General features: G+C 37.5%; 1 protein-coding gene and 1 long non-coding RNA gene across 7 annotated transcripts in view; both read right to left on the bottom strand.

The window, feature by feature from the left end:
* VTI1A (vesicle transport through interaction with t-SNAREs 1A) overlaps positions 1 to 22,602 on the bottom strand; it is a 276,546-nt gene that overhangs the window by 230,755 nt on the left and 23,189 nt on the right. The window lies entirely within an intron of this gene.
* LOC118169307 lies at positions 3,115 to 19,166 on the bottom strand. The gene is made up of 2 exons (XR_004752016.1): positions 18,928 to 19,166; positions 3,115 to 4,805 (listed from the first exon to the last, which is right to left on the bottom strand). It is a non-coding gene; the product is annotated as an uncharacterized LOC118169307 (long non-coding RNA).

Here is a 22,602-nt window from a genome sequence, read left to right as displayed (position 1 = left end):
ACTATCAATGAGAGTAGCAGAGTTTAATTACTGACTTCAGCATTAAATACAAAATAAAATAATGCTTGATGTAAAGAATAATAAAATAGAAAAACAGCATAATTAAGGTGGCATACTGATATACCTACATGTTGCTCATTTTGTGTACTTCAGTACAAGCATTCTGGACCATAAATACATTGGCTCAAACTATAGATTAATAAAAAGGAAAATTAAAAGTAATTTGTGTATAACATGGCCTAGTCAAAATTGATTTTGGATCCTACTTTGCATGTTTCCTGACTTCACTATTTTTGCACTGACATGATTTAGCCAGGGTTCCTTTTCTTCCTTCTAGTACGTACACACAGACACACTGCCTTGTTTTAAAAAGAAAAAAATGTCTGAGCTTAATAATTTTAGTAGTTAAGCAGTCACAATTAGGCTTTGATGTTTGCAGCAGATTGAAGGAGAAGTAAATCTGCACCTTCACAACTCCCCACCAAGCACTACTGGGACAGAACCAGTTGTTTCATGCTGTGTTAAATCAATAGTTAATATGATAAAATACTAGCCCAATGTTCAGACATGGCATTTTCGAGTTTTATCACAAGCGATGATTAGCAGTTCTTGCTTTACACTACCTGAGATAAAAGTCAGTAACTAATCCACTACCTATAAATATATCTAACTGAAGTCCTCCTCCTTTTTATACTGCCTCTATTTGTGCTCCAGTCTCCCACACACAGTCAAAATACACAAATCACCGATATTCATTTCTTCAAGTGCACAAAATGGAGGAAAAAATACTACTGTGATGCACATATCTGTATCAAAAAATCCAATCTAAACTCCAGCCATACTTGCTTTATTTCCTATTTCTTCAGATCCTAAGCCTTAAGCCATTCAACACAGCATAGCAAAAAGACAGTGTATTTACACAAAACATTGCTATTTACAAAATATTTGGCATTTAAAGCATCTTTCTGATAGACACGCTTCAGCTAACTTGGTATTTTTTCCTTTACCTGTACTGTAGTCAGAAATTCTGCCTCTGAGTGGACCAACATAGAACAAAAAGAATAATGAGAAACACTGTTACTGGCAGTAGCTCATTTCCCAGTAAATATTGATGTCCAAACTCAAAAAATTCAGTGAGTAGTTCTGTTTTTGTCCCTGTTCCTATGTTGTCACCAGCAACGCTTACACATTTCTATTGATCTTGTTTGTAGCTGCCTGGATTTTCACTGTCAAGACAATGCAGTGTGAACCTTAAGGAAAACCTCACTTTACAGTGAGTATAGACTGCATAAAGACTGCTATATCAGTCAGAGCTTCAATTAGTCCAGAACTTGTACTGCCTCCTATAGTGGCCATTAATGGATAACAAGGGGAAATCTTAAGGAACAGAGCAGGTATGGCATGATTCTCACTTCAGTAGTTGCTGCCAGTTCCTGATGATCAGCAGTTTAGGGACTTCATGAGTGTAAAGTACATCTAGATCCTCATACTTAATAAAGCTTGATGGTTGATGCTTACACATAATACTTCTTTTATTTATATAGCAACCGAACACGTATACATGCATCAGGTTAAAGACTTTCGGAACTCAAAATTAGGGCAAAGATTAAATTCCAAAGCTCTCTTAATTTTCACTTGGACAAAACTGAAGTGAAGCTCCAAAGAAAGAAGGTAACATTTCAAATATGAAAAGCAATTAATTTATATATAAAATATATATATAACAGAATGTTGTAACATCTCTTCCTTTGGGCACATCTTGGCTATACAAATTTAATTCAGAGGTTTTCAAATTACGTTATAGGGTAAATTCCACAATAAGAGAAAGATTATTGAATGTAAGAGAAAGATTATCAAATGAATCAATTTCCAGTTCTTGCTCATACAGGTCATTTGCTCTCCCAATCTCTTAATAAACTATGGCAAATATTCAAGTTACACAGATCAGAAAACAGAACTATACTCTACAGTCATATTATATATCCGCTCAGCTCCTTTGAACTGCAAGAAAGCCCCAATACCATTTGACCAAACATCTGTCCCTCCGCCCCACCAGCTGTTCCTGTGTGGCACAATTTTGAATCTTCTAGTATAACAAAGCTGTCAGCATCAAATAAAGATGATCCAATACAAAGAAAAACAAAGTTAGGTAGCATATGGCAAACATTGTATTTCCAACTCCAATTCCTGAACCAGACATGTAAAACTAACACAGAAAGAATGGAAGAAACAGAAGGGAAAGAAAAACAAAAAACAAAACAAAACAAAAAAACTAGCATGTAGTACATCCACATTTTTGACTCCTAAGCACTCAGGGACAGGTCCAAATTTATTTTAAAATTTCAGGTCAAAATTTCAACTTCAAAACTCACACAAAGATAGAGGGAATGATAACAAGCACTTCTACTAAACTCTCAGGTGATGTACCCATCATTCTTTCCCCTCTGTCATTCATCAGCCTTACACCTTTCACAGTTTGGACCTTCCCCCCAATTCATCATGATTTCTCCAGTGCAATCATACTTCTCGCATCACGAACTGTAATGAAACATCATCTTGTGTTTCCTTTACCACCACTCATTTGGCCATTCCGTTATTTGTCGTCACTGGACTCTAAACTACATTACTCACAGCTATCACAGGTGACTTCATGGTCCAATAGGAGAATAGCAATCATTAAAAGCAGGATCTCAAGATCTTTAAAAAAAAAAATCTGTAGTAGTGGCCCCAGGGAAAAAGCTTAGGTGACTGTTAGATGACATCTTTCACTATTTTTCGCCATTAAGCTGAGATATGTAGATTTGATAATGCATGACATAAAACACAACAAGAATTGATGACACTGACCACAAAAGACCATTTCCTGGTAGCAGGATTATGAAAATCTATCAGCATACTCTTGTTTTAAAATTTACTGAACATCAGTTTGCATATGGAAGTATTTCATTACAATTTTTCTGCAAAAGAGGAATCTCAATTCCAAGAAAGAATTAGACAGGTAAGATACATTCCATTCTGAAAGACCAAGGAAAAAATGCAAAACATAGTCCCATCTGATCTTAGATACACTGTATGATGAACTATCAATGTTTTTTGGTTGTTTGTTTTTTTAAATTATTTACCTAGATTTTGCAAGGCATAAAAATTGCATGATCACAGCATTTGAATCAAACAGATTAGAAATCTACAGAGTTGAGAGAAAAAAGCAGGAACTAAGGTCTTTCAGGAGATGCTTGTAATTAAATGGGTAAGAAATTAACTAACACATTTGTCTATAAAAAAGTGATTTCACAATCAAAGATATCCTGAAAATTTCCAAGTGTAAACCAATTGCCCATAAAGAAGCCCTTGGAGTAACGCATTGTGACTGACAAGAAGTTTTCAAGACTAAATTCATGGCTTGAATGGCTGTCAACCTGGGAAAACCTTGTCCTACATTTAACTAGAAGAGCAACACCAGGGTCTTAACTCCAAAATGTAGGAGATTCCAAAGCTAAAAAGCAAAAATGGGATGCATAGTTGCATATAGCTGGCTGAGGATGAAAAGCAGTTATTGCACCTTAAAAACTGCCAAAGATGGTTGGGAGGCCACTAAGATTCTTAGTTTGGATTTCACATTATTGATATGATAACCTCATCAGGAAGAAAATATTTTAGTATGTAATTTTATCCCAGAAAAATCTTTGCAGAAGGTCATTAGAAACCAATACGTGTTTTCCTAAATGACAGTTCCATAGATGGCCACTAAAGAGGTCACGCTGGGCTCTATCAGCCTGAAAAATACAGCCAAGACCTAGAGGCTGGATTTCCTATTCCACTATAGTATTTTAATATGTATCAACTTTCAGATCTATAATAATCTTAATTAGGTTCTAAAACAAACAAAATTCCCTAAGAGCAGAAATTGCCAAAAAGAGACACAAACCAGATCCACCGAATAATTTATTTGGGCATTATCTGCTAAGGGTGGAGAGACACATTCTATATTTTTCTAAGAATCTTCTAATCTGTCTAATTTTACATAGGAACATCCCTTGTGTCTGCTTTCCATTGTTCTCAGAGGTTAGATATTCCCCATTGTTATTAAGAAGAAAATACAAGCCCACTATCTCAAAGAGAATGGTGTGCATACGTATTTCTTCTTTGTTTGATTTACAGACCTGAGGAATATGGATTACCTCCGTTATCTGCACATACAAGCACTGCTAAAATCTTGGCATTCAGTCAACTTTTATCTTGGGGACCCCAAATTGTACGAGCACCTATCTAGACTCAACTGTCATACAAATAGATTTTTGTTAGATGTTCAATTTGTATTGGGGAGCACGCCAACAAAAACAGAAGTCAGCAATTTAAAACAACAAACCAGCCCCTGTGCTGACAAGAACAAATTACTATATTCCAAATGAATAAGAATTACTGTAGATCACAGATCCTCAGTGTGAACACTATGTAAAGGGTGAAAAAGTATTCCTCAAATTAATTCTTTATGGCAACTCCATGCTCTGAAACAAAGAACAGACTGAGTACAAATAAAATGCAATATAAAATAATACAAGTGAGTTTATAAAAGCACATACAGAGGTACTGTCAAAGATGAATTAATTAACAATGGGTAGTGCTAAGAAAGGAGATAAGCAAAGACTCATTAGAGTTCAAAACAAAACTTTTGCAATTGGTCAAACAGTGCAGCAGCACATTGTACTTCTAACAACTCCAAGATCTGGTTTCTAGGCAATGACCTTCAAGAGGCTGAGTGCACCGTGAGGTGATGCGTGCATCTTTTGGGGCAGAGATAGAAGTAGCTGCAAAAACACAATACATTTTGTTAGCCCACCCTAGGAGCAAAACTGATTTCTGTTCTTCCACAAACCACACAGAAGGTCTAGCACTGTCTTTTCAAAGAAATCTTCTGATCACTCTGTAATTATTCCTTTTTGAGTGACCCCATTCCATAACATACCATTCATGAAAAGACCTTGAAAACACTTTCCCTCTGAAACCTGGTAGTACTCTACAGACCTTACCATTTGAACTAGGAGTTGTTTCTCTTTTATGGATTATAGCACTTTAAAAAGTAACTTTCATCTGCAAGCTAATTAGAATGAAATCGGTCTAAATTTTTTCTGTTTCTCTTCTCTGCTGTTTTCAATATTCTTTTCTTTTTCCTTTTTTTAAAAGCTCTGTAAAAAACAAACAACAACAAAAAAACTCAGCTTGTTCACTTATTTCCCAGCTCCTTCTCTGACAAAAAAAAAGGAAGCTTCAATTCTGTCTTCACAATTTCTAAGGTATAACATTAGAAAACTATTACAATAATATAAAAGCAACTTGAAATAATAATGCCAAATTGAGTGTTCATGAAGATAAAATAATCTAAAAAAAATGGACCACTTGGATGAAAAACAAATACCACCAATAACTAAGATGATGGAAAGAGTGCACAAAATCAGGTTAAAAAATCTTTTATCTACTTGAAAGATACTTGAAAGATCTCGTCAAAATTCATAGAAAAAGATTTTCTAATACACTCTCAGTAGATACATAATATTAGAAAAGTCAACCTGCAAGCAGGCATATTTTTAAGTTAATTTGTGTTGGGTCGTTCCAGTAAGTTATGTACATAGAGAATCCATAGGTCAGAATCCAAACATCTTCCTTCCCTCACTTTAAGACTTTCCAGTGAATCTTTAAACAGAAAATAACTCCGCCACTGATGTATCCAAAGTGTAAATATATTGTAGATTAAAAAGACAAATGGTTCAAGAAAATGTTGTCTGCAAAAATCATCTTGAACTTTATGTCCAATATCTCCATTGCTTCACTAGTTATGAGGGAAACAACTACCTTTAATTTCTGCATTGCAATTTTTGCAGTGTTATTTTCTTATGGGGGAAAAAAAAAAAAAAAAAAAAAAGAACCACATGCCCCCTGTGGTATTTCAACACAGGGAAAGAATTAAAAACCTCATGAGGTCTAAAAAGACAAAGATATATTTATATAATCTGACTTCTGCATGTTTGCCAAAGGTAGATTTTTTTCCAAACAAATTATTTTACGTCAACGTATGTCCTTGTTATACTGGCTCCATAAGATTCTTGCACCATATTTTATCCCAGTCATCACAAGACCAAGGTAAGGAAATGCAAATCTGCATTGGAGTTTCATTCAGTTTGCTGAATGCAGTTGAGCATTCTTTAAATATATATATACATACATATATATATACTTATATATATATATACACACACACACATATACACACACACACACACACATATATATTTGCTGCCTCTTTGCTTAAGTTCTCCTCAGTGCTGGCAACTTACTAACCTTCACTCAGTATATTTCAGTGGTTATGTACTGGCTGCATAGTTTCCTCAACCTTTAAATAGAATGACACACCGCTTGTCCTGGTTGACTCTCAAAGGGTCGTGCTATGGTAAGGCCGGTCCTTCTGCAGAAGCATAGGGTATTGTCTTCTATTATCTCAAAACCCAGAAATCCTGATAAATAGCATGCCCTCTTCAAAGATAAAAGATTGTTTTTACAAAGCATCTTGGTTAAGCTTCTGTGAACCCAGGAATTTTTTTTCCACTTCTATGTTTTCTCCAGTTCAGACTGTAGATCAGTATCTGCCTTTTCCTATGACTCTTCACCAGTTTCTTTTATTTTTTTCCCCCCTTCTCAATCATCTGAAACATCTTCAGCGATGGCTTCCAAACTTAAGACCTTCAAATAAATTTCAGATGCCCCATTACCATGTTTTATTCAAAACATTTCTACAGTCAAGAGACTTCTCACTTCACAAGCATGAAATAAAACCAGTCTTCACCACAGTATGTTAACTTTTTTTTTTTTAAAGCACATTCAAGATATAAATGACATTATAAGACGATGGAAAAGGGAGTCTCCCATAATGGCATTAATATTTTCTCTAAGCTATTTAGCCCCAGGAGAGCATCCTCAATCTTCACAACAGAACTCAAGATTCTCATTTTCCCATTTTGGGTTATACAGAAAAATGTCATACTATAAGGGAACTGGCACATCAACTTGTATTTCCAGGTTTATAAATGCAAAACATGCCATTCTTCTAGTACAGAGCATGAAAGAAGGCCTTGGCTACGCATTCACTGCCTGGAATTGTTTCAGTTTGAGGAATCAGAACAAAGGAAAGAGCAGTAGAACACTAAGGGCCCAGAGCTCAACCTCTATCTTAATTAAATAATTTGCATATAAATAGTATAAATATAAGGCATTAGTAAAATAATTAATAGCAACAAAAATGGTGAAAACCTGGCTTTGCACAAAATACAGAATAGCCCTGTCACTTTCAAAATTACTTCTCAAACAATATATAGGTGATAAATAGGTTTCATTGAGCCTAGAGTTCAACAGCAGTTGCAAATACTCAGCATCTTCACTTCAGCCCTAATACAGCACAATCAAGATGCTTTTTATTGAATTCTACCATGATTAACCTAAGCAAATCTTGATAGTCACTTTACGTATCTTACAGGGGTACACATAAATGTAAGATGGTCTCCTTCCCTCTATTCCACTCTTTCCCTTTGCTCTTCAAATCCTAGGTACATTTTGAGAAATTACCATGATAGCCAGCAGAAAGATGTGATGCTAACCCTCGCCACTGCTTGTATTAGAGAGTATCCTCTCTTCAAGGCCACATCAGAGAGTAAGTCTAGAAAGGGAACTGTGTATCTAAAGAGCAAAATGAAGGGCATCATACGTAATGCTGGCTATATACCTGCACAGTTATACACCTACTTCATTCTAGTTCTGCTTACCAAAAAGAAAAAGAAGAAAAGTAAAACTAATTTAATTTTAAATGACAATTTCATTATTTCCTGTGATACTAATAAGACATTAATAAGGCAGTGCAACATTTTTTCAAGGTATTATAATTGGTTTAAAATTGTTCTTGTGACAGTGATTATTTGCTGTTCAATCAATACCTATGTGGTTTACAATTAAGACATGAATTTCAAAAAAAAAAAAAAACAACAAACATACACCCCGCCCTAATGTCTTTAGATTAAAAGCAGTGGAAGAATATATCTGCTGTATTGGATAGAAGTTATGCAATATACACAAGCGCTCGACTACCTACTTCCTGGGGTCATTGTCTTCTCAAATAAGAATTTTCCCTCGTATAAGAGGGAAATCTTTTGGTGGAGGAGCGTGTAAGGGAAATGGGAAGAGATTGACCAGCTCTTACTTTTTGAGCAGTGAATGCAAGAAAGTGACTTCTCTGCCATGATAAAATCTAATAAAACATACCTCTCCAAATTTTAACAGCTAAAGTTCTTTCTAATTGGACTTGATTTGGGGAAAACAAACTATTCCCACTGCACAGCGACAGCATTCCTATCATATTTTCCTAATGAATGAGCAGGGAATATATGAACACCAACTATGTGGTAGCATCAATAAGCTCTTTGACACAACAATTAATAGAGGAACGTGGCTTGAAGTCTAGAGATCAAGTGCTTCGTTTTTAACTTTTTATATCATTATTAGGAGCATAACTTTGGAAAATAAAATACTGGCTTGTTTTAAAACAAGCCAAACACTGTTTTTTTGCATAAAAGTGAAAGCTCCGAAGTGGCTTTTTTCTTCACAAAACAAGCTGATGTGAAGGTCAGATACTTAAGTTCTTTGGGCAGAGGACACCTTTCCACATTTGAAGCACCTGCTGCAGCATGGCCACCAAGCCTGAGAGAAAGATTTGGGCTCTACTGACTTACAAGTAGCACAGGAATATTGCAGAAGAGTTTTTCATTAATAAAAGAGCTATGTGGAAGATATAAGGCTTATTGTGCAGTTACATAGTAATACCAAAAAAAAAAAAAAAAAGTCTGAGTGAACTGTTACACTCAATAGTTGTCTAAATATTACTTCAGACAAAAATAACGTAGTAGTACTTCTGACACAGCACTTTCAAACAACTTAGATACAGGAAAAGAACAGAATTATCGCAATAATTATCTCAATGGGTAGTATGGATTCTCAATTTGTTCATAATATTTAATAGTAAAAAAATGAGACTTTATACAACACTTAAGAAGTGTGCATCTCTTTCTTTAATTGGGGTTCTCTGTTCAAACTTGTCCAATCAAGTTAAAAAGAAATCTAAGGAATTCTTTCAACACAAACTTTTCATTTCCTGCAAGTTTGATAGTTGCTTCCTGTATGTATTTTAAGTGCTACTTTTTAAAAACAACGTTCATATGGTAACAGTCTGGTGCCCAGCTGGATGACTGATGTATAACAAATATATGACAAAAGTACAGCCTAATATTTGCATTACCTTTCAGTGGTCATATAAACTGAAAATGAAAAAACTTCAAAATTCTTCCATTTACAGAGCATTTCTTAAGAATGTTCCTGCAAAGTGAATACGACAGAACCATGGAAACAGATGAAATTTGTTTATATTCACAGTAATTATTTGCAGTGTTGTACCCACTGAAGTTATACTATTTCTAGAACCAGTCATCACTCCAGAACAGAAGAAGTTTTATGTATTTTCTGTACAGGATGAATCTAAATATATGCATCTATCAACTCATATAAAGCAACACGTGCCTGCTGTGATCCCATGTTTTTAGTCTGGAATTACGATCCCTACTTTTCCAAGGGAAAAATTCTCTGTTCCCAGAGCCAAAAAGTCCAGATACATCCATTGTTTATATCTCCCCTAGGTACAAACCTACAAAGGGGATGGCATCCTCCTCTATGTCACACGTGGTCAGGACATAGAGCTGACTGACCATACTAATTGAGATCAAAGGTCTATCAGGTCTAACGTGCAGTATCCAGTAAGAACCGGTATTTGCTGCCCAGGGAAGTAGTAAAAGTAAATGACATCTGCTTGGTATACTCTCCTCACTCACTCTGTCGCTTTATCATGGTCTACTTATCAGGCAATTCTCAACTTTGACGCTCTCCGTTTTTTTTTAAGAAAACCAAAGATAATTTGCCCTTGAATTTGCAAATATTTCTTCAAACTAAGTCATCTTTTGGCTTCTACAATATTCTGCAGCAATGACTTCCAAGGTCCAATAAGACCTTGCGTGAAGAAACTCTCCCTTGCTTTGTAATATCTTATTCAATAAATTCATTTGATGACACCTGATGTGTATTATGAACAGTGAATTCACTTCTCTTTATTTTACATATCTCTACATATCCCTTCCAGGTGCCTTTTTTCCTAGCTGAAGAACTTCTGTCCGTTACCCAGTTCTTTGCATTCAGTTGCTCCAGAGCTTTCATTACTAGAACTATTTTCTAGTTCTATTGCACTTTGGGGGAACAGCAAATACTAATCACACACAAAACTGAACTCATACACATATGCAGGTAGAGGGATGATTTCTCAGTCTCTTATTTTCCCAGTGATTGCTTAACTCTGATTTACTTTTCTGGTGACTACTGACTCCAGACTTCATATGATTTTTTTTATTTTTTTATTTTTTATTTTTTTTTTACCAAACCATAACACTTCTCTACTTTGTGAATAAAATGTCATTTTTTTTTCTCCCAGGTGCATGACTTTATAATCATCAACACTGAGCTTCATCTATGCATTCAACACTCAATCACTTAGTACCCCAAGATACTTCTGAAACAATTCATGAAGCTTTCTCTTTTACCACCTTGCATATTTCAGTATCACCAGTAACTGTCAACTAGCTCCTCTTTGTGTTAAGACCATCTACAAATACAACAAGAACAGGAAACTGTGGGGCTCCACCGACGTGCTTCCTCCACTGTGAAAATTGATCATTTCTTCTTATCCTTTATTACCTATTTTTTGACCTGGTCCATGAAAGTGCTTTCTCTCATATGCCACAATAATTTCATTTTTTGAAGAATCTTTGCTGAATAAAAATCTTCTCCAAACACACTAAACTTGTTAATTTTGCTTAATTAAAGAGAGGTTCAAAGTTACATACATCAAGAAAAATGCAATGGAGTGAATTAATTAAATGAAGGGTATGAAGTGCAGCTGTATCTTCTAGACACTGAGTAGTATTTATTTCCCTGAATATATCCTTAGAAATTCCTTCTCACCCTCTAAACAGATTTGAGACACACGGCCTCAAGATCTGTTGTATGAATGCATACAATTTTTAATTTATTTATCTTAAAGAGAACCTTTGCTGACACCTAGCAGATAAATGATTAATTGCACTTCTTAGCATCTTTATGGAAGCCCTACAGGAGATATTTTTGAGCCTGAAGTGATATACATAAAAAACTCAGGCACATTTGCAACTAAACAAAAGTGCAAGTTACAACCATAATGACGTATTTCCTAAAATCATTTTCTTTGGGTACAGACATGTTCATCTGTTGTATAATTCCAAACATCTGCTCAAATCTAAGCAGATAATAGCTTTAAGACATAAATAGATAAATAAATAAACACAGAGAACCCCATATAACTTCAGAGCCCTGATTACTAAACCGGAGGTATTACTGTGAACGGTACTAGAGAAGCACATCCCTCTACCCATAAAATAATAGGGTCTGATGACATAAGACGAAACAAATTAAACCAAGTGAAGGAATCTGTTAATATGAACCAAACCGACATAGTCTCATTTGCTGCAATGTCAGTTTCTATGTAGTTTTTACCCCTGCTCCTTCCCAAGCTCCACAAGGAGTCAGGAACAGCTCCAAAGCATAAGGCTGCTCATAGCAGAATCACCCCTTTTCTCTCACCTTCAGGCCTGGCCCTGACACTTTTTTGCCACCACAGGCCTTAACTTCAGTTCAAATTTCAAACTTTCACTCCCCTAGAGCAATGAGCTGTAGAGACTCAGCCATCTCCAAGCAAAATATTAATGGAAAAGTGAGAAATGTACCATTTACTCATTTGCATCCCACTTCCTTATTCTTACCATTTTCTGAGATTAGGAAAAAACACAGCTGACTCACTGTCTGCAGAAGCTCTCCTCATTTTTTTCTTCCTCTGATCTTTAACTCCTGAGCCACAACTGTGAGAACTAATTCTCATTCCAGTGATACAGCCCCAGGTTGGAGATACCACTTCAGACTCAGGAATCTCAGTCACAACTGAGAAAGACTGGGACAGTGTACGAGTAGCATCGATACACATCCGTTTTACCATTGCACTCTTCCCCAGTGATCTCTTACAGAGAAGGAACATGAAGATATACAGTTTTTTGGTCTAATCTAATGCAGCCGTTCTTACGGCTGTTGGCTGCCCTCAAACTACTACGTCAAGTGTTTGATAGAGGTTTCAAACGTGATGTACTGCTGCATTGACTTGCTAAGATATTCCAGCTCTCTGAACTTAATCAATACCTTGCTATAGGAAAATTGGACAAGAACTATACTTCACTAACGGGACCACCTCCAGTATATAATACCTCTATAATACTATTTTCAATATCCCTTATAATTCTGAAAGTGTATCTTTCTGTTGGCTATAATTCCAGTTCCACTTCAATCTTCTCATCAATCTACCCTGCATCATGTTAAAATAGGAGAATTTATCCCTTTTTGGAAAAATGGATTAAGATTTTTTTTTTCCACAATTAGGGTTGTATAAGGACAAACAGCTTGTGAAATTGAAGAGTCATCTTGAATCAAGCCCCAGAAAATCATCGCTTTGCAAAGACTTTTGCAAGGTCTAGAAAATTCTAGAAATTCATGAATTCCTCATTCTTTGTAACTTACAACACTTCAGAACCTTCAATGCCACTTCTGCTCCTTCCTCCAATAACTTCAGAATTAACTCTGCTACAAGTTTCCATTTTTATTGCTTTAGCTGGTAGGTCCACAGACCCGAAAAGCCTCTGGGTATATTGGTTGCTCAACCATACCAGAACTTCATACGAAAGAAAATTTGTAAGGGACATTGTCCAAATGGCAAGAGACTCTGAATTCACAGCTGTTCAAACGCTGTCTTGCTAAGACTGAAACATGTTTCTTGAGACAAGACCCTGTCAAAGGAGGAAATTTCAAAAGCACTTACATAATTTAAAAAAGAAACCCAAGTCCTCCTGAACCACAAAATGAGGTACTCATCTTCCCTGGAGTTTCAATGTATCTTCCTTTTACAGGTTGCCCATAAAAATTTGAAAATTCCACCTGAAAAGACTTAAGACTAGGATTTTTAAGAGAGGTCTAAGCTGCTCAGCTCTGGAAGCCATTGAGGATTGAGCACTGACTTCTTCAGGGTCCCTTCTGAAAAATACCAACCTTTATCTTTTAAGCTTCCACAGGTAAAAGCTTACAGAAGCTACAAACGGTAGCTTGACAATGGAGAAAAAAGAAGACAAAGATGGCAATGGCAGTAATCAGAGGTAACACTTTAGCATCTTCCTACAGACCTAGCGAGAAAGCAGCTTTTGATGACAGCCTCAGAAGCAGCTCAGTCTCCTGCACTGGGGCATGAAGCAGCTGCAGCGTGGACTGACAAAGGGGGGAAACAGATCAGGAGGAAAAAGGTGAAGAAAAGGAGATAGCAAAAGCAGACTAGCACCTAATCATGTCCTTGGTGAAAGAGAAACTCAGGAAAATATCAATATGAAAAGAGTTTTGAATCAGCACCTTCCCCTAAATGCAAAGAAGGGATAGGAAGCTAATAAATGTTGCCTTACCAACCTACAGCAGTAGCTCCCTTCCCTTGGACTCCCACTTGATAATTAGGTGAAGGGGAACCAAACTGAAAGACCCAATGCTTGGCTTCCTTCAAGCTTAATTTCACTGTGCAATAGATACAACAAGTATAATCACAACACTTCAGATTTGGTATACTCTATTAGCACGGTTTTCCTGAAACCTGATTTTAAAAGTTGCATGCACATCCAGGTAGGTTATACAAAACAACCACTCCACTTGCTACACCACTGCATTTAATTGTACCTAAAGAAAGCATCACAGAACAAAAACTACACATTAAGATACCAAAACATCACTTTGAGATATTTTCACTAAAGCGATCACTAAGATCCTGATTTACAATGCTAACTGGTCCACAGAAATTGTAGAGAAACCTTTCATTTTAGAGAGGAAGATTTCATATGAAGGATAGTTTCAAAGAAGCAGATCCAAGCCAGGACATTCCACATTTTTTGCCATCCTTATTTGAAAGTATTTTTGTCCGAACCATAGGTGAATTCATTTTGTTGAGTCAAAAGCTTGCTGAACCTTTTAATTATTTTGGGTTCACAAACTAAAAAGTCATAAACGCTGCTGCTGCTGCCTGTAATTTTATCTATTTCCTGCCTCTCCTCACCATACTCCAGAAGCAATGCAAGGACAAAATTAAATAAAACATGTTTATATATTAAATAGTCTTAAATTATATATAGATTTAACCACCCCACCGCTGCCACAAGCCAAGTTGGCATCAGTGCATTCCATATATAGAATAATATTGTATGTGCATCCACAGACACATAAAGGAGTATATAACTGGGTCTTGCACAAACTTGGGGCAAGTTTGTAAAATGCAGGAAGCATTAAAGTAATAAGCAGTTTGGCTGAGGAATCAAAGACACTTTGAGTAAAGGCAGTTCAATACAATTACAATTTACTTTGTATCATCATTGTAGCCTACAGCTATATAGCAGATATATTGACATATCCTAAATTTTCCTTCTCAATCTTTCACTTTTTTTTTTTTTTTTAAACAAATGATGTATTTTGCTCCATTTTACCTCTTATTTTACTTATACCCTTAGTTACTGTCCCCAGATGGAACACAAGCCTAATAAAACTACAAAATGAGACCTTAGCCTTTGTTCCCAAAGTCCAAACTTTCGGAATTAAACCCCCTTTTGGCGTACCATGACTTTGACCAGCCCTAAGAACTCACTTGTTACAGCAATAAAACCATGATGAACAAATATGTCATGTCACACATTCACAGGACAGGGACAACATAGGCTTCGGAATGAGCCTTCCTGGCGGGATCAAGCAGGAAAGAAATCAGGCCAGAATGAAAAGCTGTGACTTGGCCACAAACACCTGAAAGAACAGCTAAGGGCACCAGATGCCACTGTCCTTTTCCAAGGCATGTTCTTTGTCTCCAAGTTCTGTCCACTGTGAAAGTCTTCAAAGAAAAACTACCTGCCTTAGACCTCACGTGTAAAGAAGTAAGATCCATGTTTCAGATACGCATTGACTACTTTCAAACGTCTCTAAACATTAACGTATTTCCTCTCAAACACTTTCCTACAGTTTGCCAGCCCATTATGATCCGAGCAATAAGATCCATCCGCTGTCCAGTTGAGCACCCACTCAAAGGGCCAACGCCGCTGTCAAACCTCGCCAGACTTTCTGCCAAGTTTGCTACCAGCACGGGGGGGAGCACCGTGCTCTGTAACGAGGAGGGAGCAATGGTAAGAGGGACAACTGTCTCCTTTTAACAGTCTTGTTTCTAGCTGAGGAGGTGGAAGTCTGAGCAGCTTTCCTTCCACTCCCAGCCATCTGTTATAAAACATAATAAAGGACAGGTCTGCATCAGCAATTACGATTGATGAAACCAAAGTGCTCTGCCGCAATCTCTAAAACAGGATGCCTAATTTTATCAGTCTACAGAGGAACTTACTCTTTCTCAGAACTACAGACCCAGAGCAATCTGCATTCCTCAGGTCAGCCCCCCCCTCAACCTTTTCCCCAATACGCAGCATGTTTTGTGCCGGTGATCTCCCCCGATTTTAACACTGTTATCTATGTTCAGGGGGGGGAGAGGGGAAAGCTGACCTCACGCAGCATTTTCCTGGGAAAGCCTAGATGTCAGAGGGCACTAGTACAAATACCACAAAAATAAAACTATGGAAAATAAAACAAAAAAAAAATCCACAACCCAAAACACAATAGAAACAACACTTTGTGTTCCTATTTTAAGTGCCTCTCTCAATGCTATATGCATAGCAGCTAAAGGCAAGCTGGAAACCAGCCAGGTCCTGGCTGCCAGCAAAAATTTTGTCACCTCCTTTGAACATCTGAAGTATGTTTACCCAATAGATTTCATTAAATTACACTTCCATTAGGAAGCATACAATGTTGATACTCATCTCAAAGATAAAAGGGATCGCTAAGAGGCATGTCATCCTGCTCCCCAGCTGATTGCTATTTCTGGGCCAATCAAGGAAAGGAGCCAGAACAATACTTAGTTAAAAAAATGCAGCATCTCCCCAAGGACTACATACTAAGAGACTGCAGCTCCATTATCAAAATGAGCATATCATTAATGACAATACACATACAGTGCGTTATTTTAATACAACTCATACACAACAAACAAGCTGTATTTGGGTCATTAGCTGAATTTGTAAAGCAGTATTTCCAAGGGTTAGAAACTCCTTATCGAGATAGGAAGTTATAGGCTGGGGGTGGGGGGGAACAAATATTTCATATGATCCCAATATACAGCGAATAGAATAACACTGTGTGGTTTGAAGTGCATTGTAGTAGCTAACAGAACAATAGGGTATTCAAGCAAAAGTTCCCATTTTAAAGTAAAACAGAAGTAATTTAAAACACCAGGCAGTGTTTTGCTAAATATCTAAGGGATAATGAAAGCAAAATGTAGTTTTTACTGCATGCATCACCTTTTAAATTATTATTACAGTACAGTTAAAAAAAGGGGGGGGGGGGACTCAAAGCAAATGTTAGAAACATTAAAACAATTTATAGAAAAAACACACTGATTTTGAGGCGAGACACTAGGAAGGGAATGACACAAGAGACTCAAATTCACAAGTCTGCTAGGACTGTTCAGCTGTTATCCTACAGGAGGCTGAGCCTCTCCTAGCAGAGAGGAGGAGATATCTTTGTCTCTAAGCACTGGCGTTAGATGTATGATGTTTACTGCGCTTCCTAATCTCCAATTCACATAACAGCAATAAAGGCATGAGGACAAAACCCAAACCATGCTAATTAAAAACTGAAGTAATAGGAAAGGGCTGGGAGGGGATAGCTCTTCACAGCCAGGCTCTGCCCAGTCCTTTTGCAGCAATCTGTGATTATTAATCTCTAAAAACACTCCTTGCTCAATATTCTGCAATCTAGACTTCAGCCAATCTCTTTCAACATGCAGAAAACCTTTCGGTTTAGCCATATTTGACATATCATATGAACTCCAATTATCCATCTTTTTGCAATTAATCATCTCACAATTACATTTCGTGCACTTATAAGCATCCAGCTGGGAACTGAGTTTTAATCTAGGAAATAAAAAATAAATTAAAAAAAAAAAAAAGAAAGATTGAAAGATTCAGGTTTCTAACAAATTACTTCTAATTAACCAGAACCTTTTCTAGTCATTCCAACCTAAAGACGCCTACAGCAAATGAAAGAATTTATTGTTTGCATTCCTAATGATATTTTAAAATTTCATTTCAATTTCCCCAATGAGTAACTTTCAGGAAACTCACTGCATTTATGTTTACTTAAACAAACATGCTGTTAAGAGGGAAACGCACAACAACAACAACAACTATCCTAAGGGAAGAAAAAGAGAGCTGGGATTATTACACCGAGCAGAAAAGCTGCTAAATAAAAATAAGGAGCCAGAATGGAAATTTCCAGTACGCTGTAGTTATCCCACCTAGACCCTGAAGAGTTATGGGGAATCTCAAAACTGTGTTCCCAAATAATGGTTTAGAAATGAAAGGTGCATATTATTTTCAGAACAAAACATTCAGTTCTGCTGATTGATGCAAGGTGGCAATTTATAGACAATATAAAGGAAGTGGATTAAATGAACCCACCTAGTTAGATAACTCAGGAAACTCAGTCAGTGGTGGTTAAAGAGCACATGAAAGAGCTTCGTCCCACAACTTTCCCTGATTTCCCCAGGGAAAGATTTGGAATAAGACCCACGTAAAACATGCTTACTGCCCGATTGGGAACGGCTTAGTATCACAGGGAGGTAACACAAGGTAAGCACCAAATATAACAGTTTCATTTACATTAAATCTTATCAATTTTCTCCAACTGCTTTAAAAAGTCAATGCAACCATCTGACAGAATACGATTGTTGCAAAGTAGAGTATACCTTTCATGTTCTTTGGACAGTCAAATACCAGAGGGTTTTCTGTCAATTATGCGATATCACAGATGTACATCCCAAATCTGTCCATCTAACTTACAAAAAGAAAACACTATACAGCAGAAAACTGTCTTGTGAACTACCCTTAAGTAATACATAATATATAAGTCAGTCTAACTGCAGAAATCTTTCTGCTCAAAAGGCTGGTGTTCATTAATATGCTACCAAAGTTTCCACAACACAAAATAGGTCTGTATTAATTGGCTGATTGATTCAATACGAAGTTAGAGTAGTTAATTATTCTGGAAAGGAGTTATTTTTAATACACCTGAAGCCTTCCAAATCTATTAAATTTTATATGCCTTCACCAGCTTCCCATTACTTTGAGTTTCATTAATTTCCTCTGTAGGCACTTAGAGAAACCAAAACTGTTGGTGTAGCTTTGTTTTTCTTTATAACACAGAGGGCCAATTGTGACCGTGGACATCCTTTAACTCATTTAAAACAAAGGAAAAACAAACAAACAACAACAAAAAAAGTGTTAGTAACTTCCTCCACCACTAGTAAGACATATCAAGTTCTAATCCCTGCCACAGCAGCAACACCTTTAACTCCACCAGCTCCGTGTCACAAGGCAATTAACACCACCCTCCACGTCCAAGCTTCTCCTTAACCTCTCTGCCTCACATGCACACACACAGAGGGTCAGGACATTCAACAAGGTGCAAGAAAAGGGTGGACCATCCTTGCGGATACAGCTTTAGCTGTTTTCAATATTGAGCCAATATCCAAAGCACCCTGAATCCCTCGCTCCTGAGAGCTGGGTGTAACTTCCCAAGATATCTACCAGAGCAATTCCAACCTACCAGCCCTTTTCCAATAGTGATAAAGGAAGAACCGCAGGAAGAAACAGCAGGAACATTATGGAGAAGTTCATCTCAGTTGTGAAATCACCAAAAGACAGAACAAAAACCTCTTACAGAGAGGGTAATGTGAAGTGCAGTAAGATTTTCTTCCTCAAGCCCCTCACGAGCCTGAAATGTGAGAGTGGGAGACAGCTGAGACAGGTTACAGACTTCAGTGAGAACTCTGCTCACATCTGTGAGGATTCAAGTCATCACTGCCATGCTGGTAGCAGTGCAAGATAGTCCATCTTTCAGCGCATGCTCTGAGTCGGCGCTACAGAATCCCAAGAGAGGCCCCCGATGCTGGTGCACAAATGACCACGTACTGCTCGCCCAGGCACCAGACAAGGGGTGGGCGAGCCTAGGTGTGTGGTATAAAAACATTACTCCAACGGTTTGGATCAGGCAGTTTTAGGACTCAGAAAGACAGAGGGCAGACAACTTAAAGGTCACTTGAGACACCTGGCCCAGCTGCATGGCTCCCAGCACCAGCAGGCTCAGGTCAGCAATTTATCAGGGCATGGGTCCACAGCTGAGCAGGGCCAGGCAATGGGAGCTGCAGACATCCTACAGCATTCCTGGGGCAGGGACTGATGGCTCTGGGGTTGAAATGGGGTCCTGGGTCACGAGCAGAACCTTCCTGGGGATGAAATGGGGTCCCAGCATTGGCCACCTGGGGCCATGAAGGGTTGGTTATTGGTGCCCTTCAGGCCCTTACACCTAAAGCTATGGCTATCCTCAGCACGGCACAATCCTAACCGTAGCTTGCAGAGGTTGCCCAAGGAATCAAACAAACAACACACAGTGGCTTCACGTCACCACCGAGGAGACCGGGGACACAGGTTAGAAATATTTTGCATACAAAGCAACCCCAATCCGGGTTAAAGCCAAGGCCACGTGTCTGTTGTAATAATAAACTGCTCCAATGTTTTAAAAATAGTTTTACTGTTTTACTGCCCTGGAGTCACCCTTACAAGCCCTGAGCCATTGGCAAGTCAGGAATGAACAGGTGATGTAACAGCGAGACTCCAAAGATACCAGACGAACATGAAAAATAAAAAGAATCAGAAGAAAAAACAACCCTCTCAGCTGCAGTCATTTAAGTAGGAACACCACAGAGAAAAGCTCTTAAGTGCAAATCTTTCTTATTGCAGCGTTACTTTCAGTGGCACATGAAACGGCAATGATAACAGGCTCAAAAAAAAAACTTTGAAAATAAAGTTAAAAGATACATGTAACTTAAAACTAACATCTTTTCCTACACAGAAAGGTTAAATTGTGGGGTTGACATTTGCATTTGTTACGTTGTCAACGTTTCCTGCCTATCAGCCTATGTACAAACAATATCTAAAGATGTCATCTACATATTTATACCAAAGGAGTTTATGAACAAGACCTGTCAGTATATTTTAGCACCTTTCCAAAACGTCAGCTTTCATCAGGTATAAACACAACATGTTTAATTTATTAGTTTGGTTTAATATAAAAAGTTGACAATCATATGTCACCATAACTATTGATAAGGTAAATAAGGACTACGAAAACGTCAAAAAGTTATTAAAATGTTTCTCAGCTTCCTGAATCAAATTGGGCTTATTGGCTTTTCTCTGCCAATAAGTGCATCAAGCATTTTTCTCCATGTGGCTATTTTTTAAGCGATGTGTCCAACAGCGAAGTCTACAGACAGATCATAATTCTTGGAGAATGCGAAATTCATTTTGACTGTTTTGGGCAGGGGAGAGGGTTTTGCTTTATATTAAAAACAAAACAAAACAACCAAACCAAACCAAAACAAAAACACCACAGACTTGTTCACCTGTATTTAAACATAAACCAAAGATTTCTTCTTCTAAGTTATCTAGAGTATATGAAGCCTGCACACAAGATACGAGAAGGCACAAGAAACTTTCAGTACAGCTCCGCAGTTCAGCAAAGCAATACATTTATTTCCACGTCCCGCAGTAGGCATTTGATTCAGTTGCTTCGGGAAGAATGCTACTGTCATGTTCCCCCTTTTTTGTTTATCATGTCAGAAGGACAACCTTCTCTCACTTCTTTCTAGATATTGCCCTCAAAAATGTAACAAAGGGCAGCCTGGTCAGATTTCAAGAATTTCCCACCATAAGCACGCAGCCAAACAACTCATCGGTGAGGCACTCCAGCCAGATTTTCACAGCTCACAATACAGGAAATAAATAAATAAATAAATAAATCTTATTTATCTGAAAACAAGGATAAACTCCATTGCATAGATGAGTTCAAACACCCAAGCCAAACCCATTCCAAATTTCACCAAATACTACAAAAGAGATTAAAGGGTGTGGGGGGTACAGAAAGTGGGCTGGTAATTGACAGTTTATCTCCTTGCAAGAAACAGGACATGTAATTCTTTAGCAAGTAGATAACCAAGCTGATACTACGATTTGATAATATGGACATTGAGGACTATTGCATGCCATAGTCTCTTAACTATCCCATTAAATTTACAAGGCAGAGAAAAGGATAATAATTTCTTAGAATATGCCAGACTTGCTGAACATAGTTTTCAATACTTGATTTGGATTTCCTACTGCTTAGATAACAGGGATTTCACTAATGCATGTCACTTTTGCATCAAAATCAAAATGTCAGGGAGTAAGGCTGGGGACTTGGATACAGAATATCATAAGGATCAGCCACTAATTATTTGTTGATAGCATAAATTCAGTGCTGAGGACCTTTAAAATGCATTGGATATAATGGAAAATAAGAGGCTTTGTTTTTCAAATGAAAGAATTGACACATGAACCATCACAAGTGATCTTTCCATAGTAATTGAAATGAAAACTTCCAAAAATGAAAGCAGTCCAAACATGCTAATAACCAGACTTCAGGCTGTAAGACCTCGTACCCTGGTTTCTTTTGTTTGAAATATATGAGAAAGGGAATGGAAATTTACAAAGGCCCTGAAACTTCTACTAAAGAAGGAAGGACCTTAAAAGACATTCTTGCTCCAAAATGGTACATCTAACTACAGCAGAAAAGATAGTATCTTGGTGTTTTTCCACTACAGTTTCTCTGCTGTGGAGATTTAGCTTAGTTCTTGACCAAACATCCTCATTTTACATATGGTTCAAAGCTGCCTGAAACACCAGGCTTTGGTTCTGACCCTTATTTCCCCACTGGGGCTGGAGGATGTTTGGTACACACCCAAAACAGAGTTTCCAGTTTGTTTTCTCCAAAAGCAACCCCATCCATGCTCACATGCAGTAAGTGAGGAGAACTGGGGGATTCACTTCAATATCATAGCACTGCCAAACCAAACACCCCTGTACATGAAGCCCCATGTGGGTGAAAAGGCCCCAGCTCAGAGACTTTTTAAAGATACAAACAGCTTGAGAACTGGTGCTAGATTGCCGAGAAGGAAACTCAGCAAGTGACCTTAGCAACCCAGTACTTTGTGGCTATGAATTAAAAGAGAAAACTCTTCAAGTTTGTCCCAGAAAATGAAGCAGAAAAAGAAAAGTGAAACTGTGGTGGGAGAGGAACAAATTTTCCTTATTCTAAAGTTCATGCATTTTAAACTGAGATCTCTACAGGGCATAAATGCTGAGCCACCGATCTGCGCTGCTGAACACAGTATGTGTAGCCCATGAA

The sequence above is a fragment of the Oxyura jamaicensis genome, chromosome 6, assembly GCF_011077185.1.
Source record: "Oxyura jamaicensis isolate SHBP4307 breed ruddy duck chromosome 6, BPBGC_Ojam_1.0, whole genome shotgun sequence".
In the NCBI taxonomy this organism is placed as follows: domain Eukaryota; kingdom Metazoa; phylum Chordata; class Aves; order Anseriformes; family Anatidae; genus Oxyura; species Oxyura jamaicensis.
The sequence above is the reverse complement of the archived record's forward strand: the minus strand, read 5'-3'. Positions and strand labels throughout refer to the sequence as shown.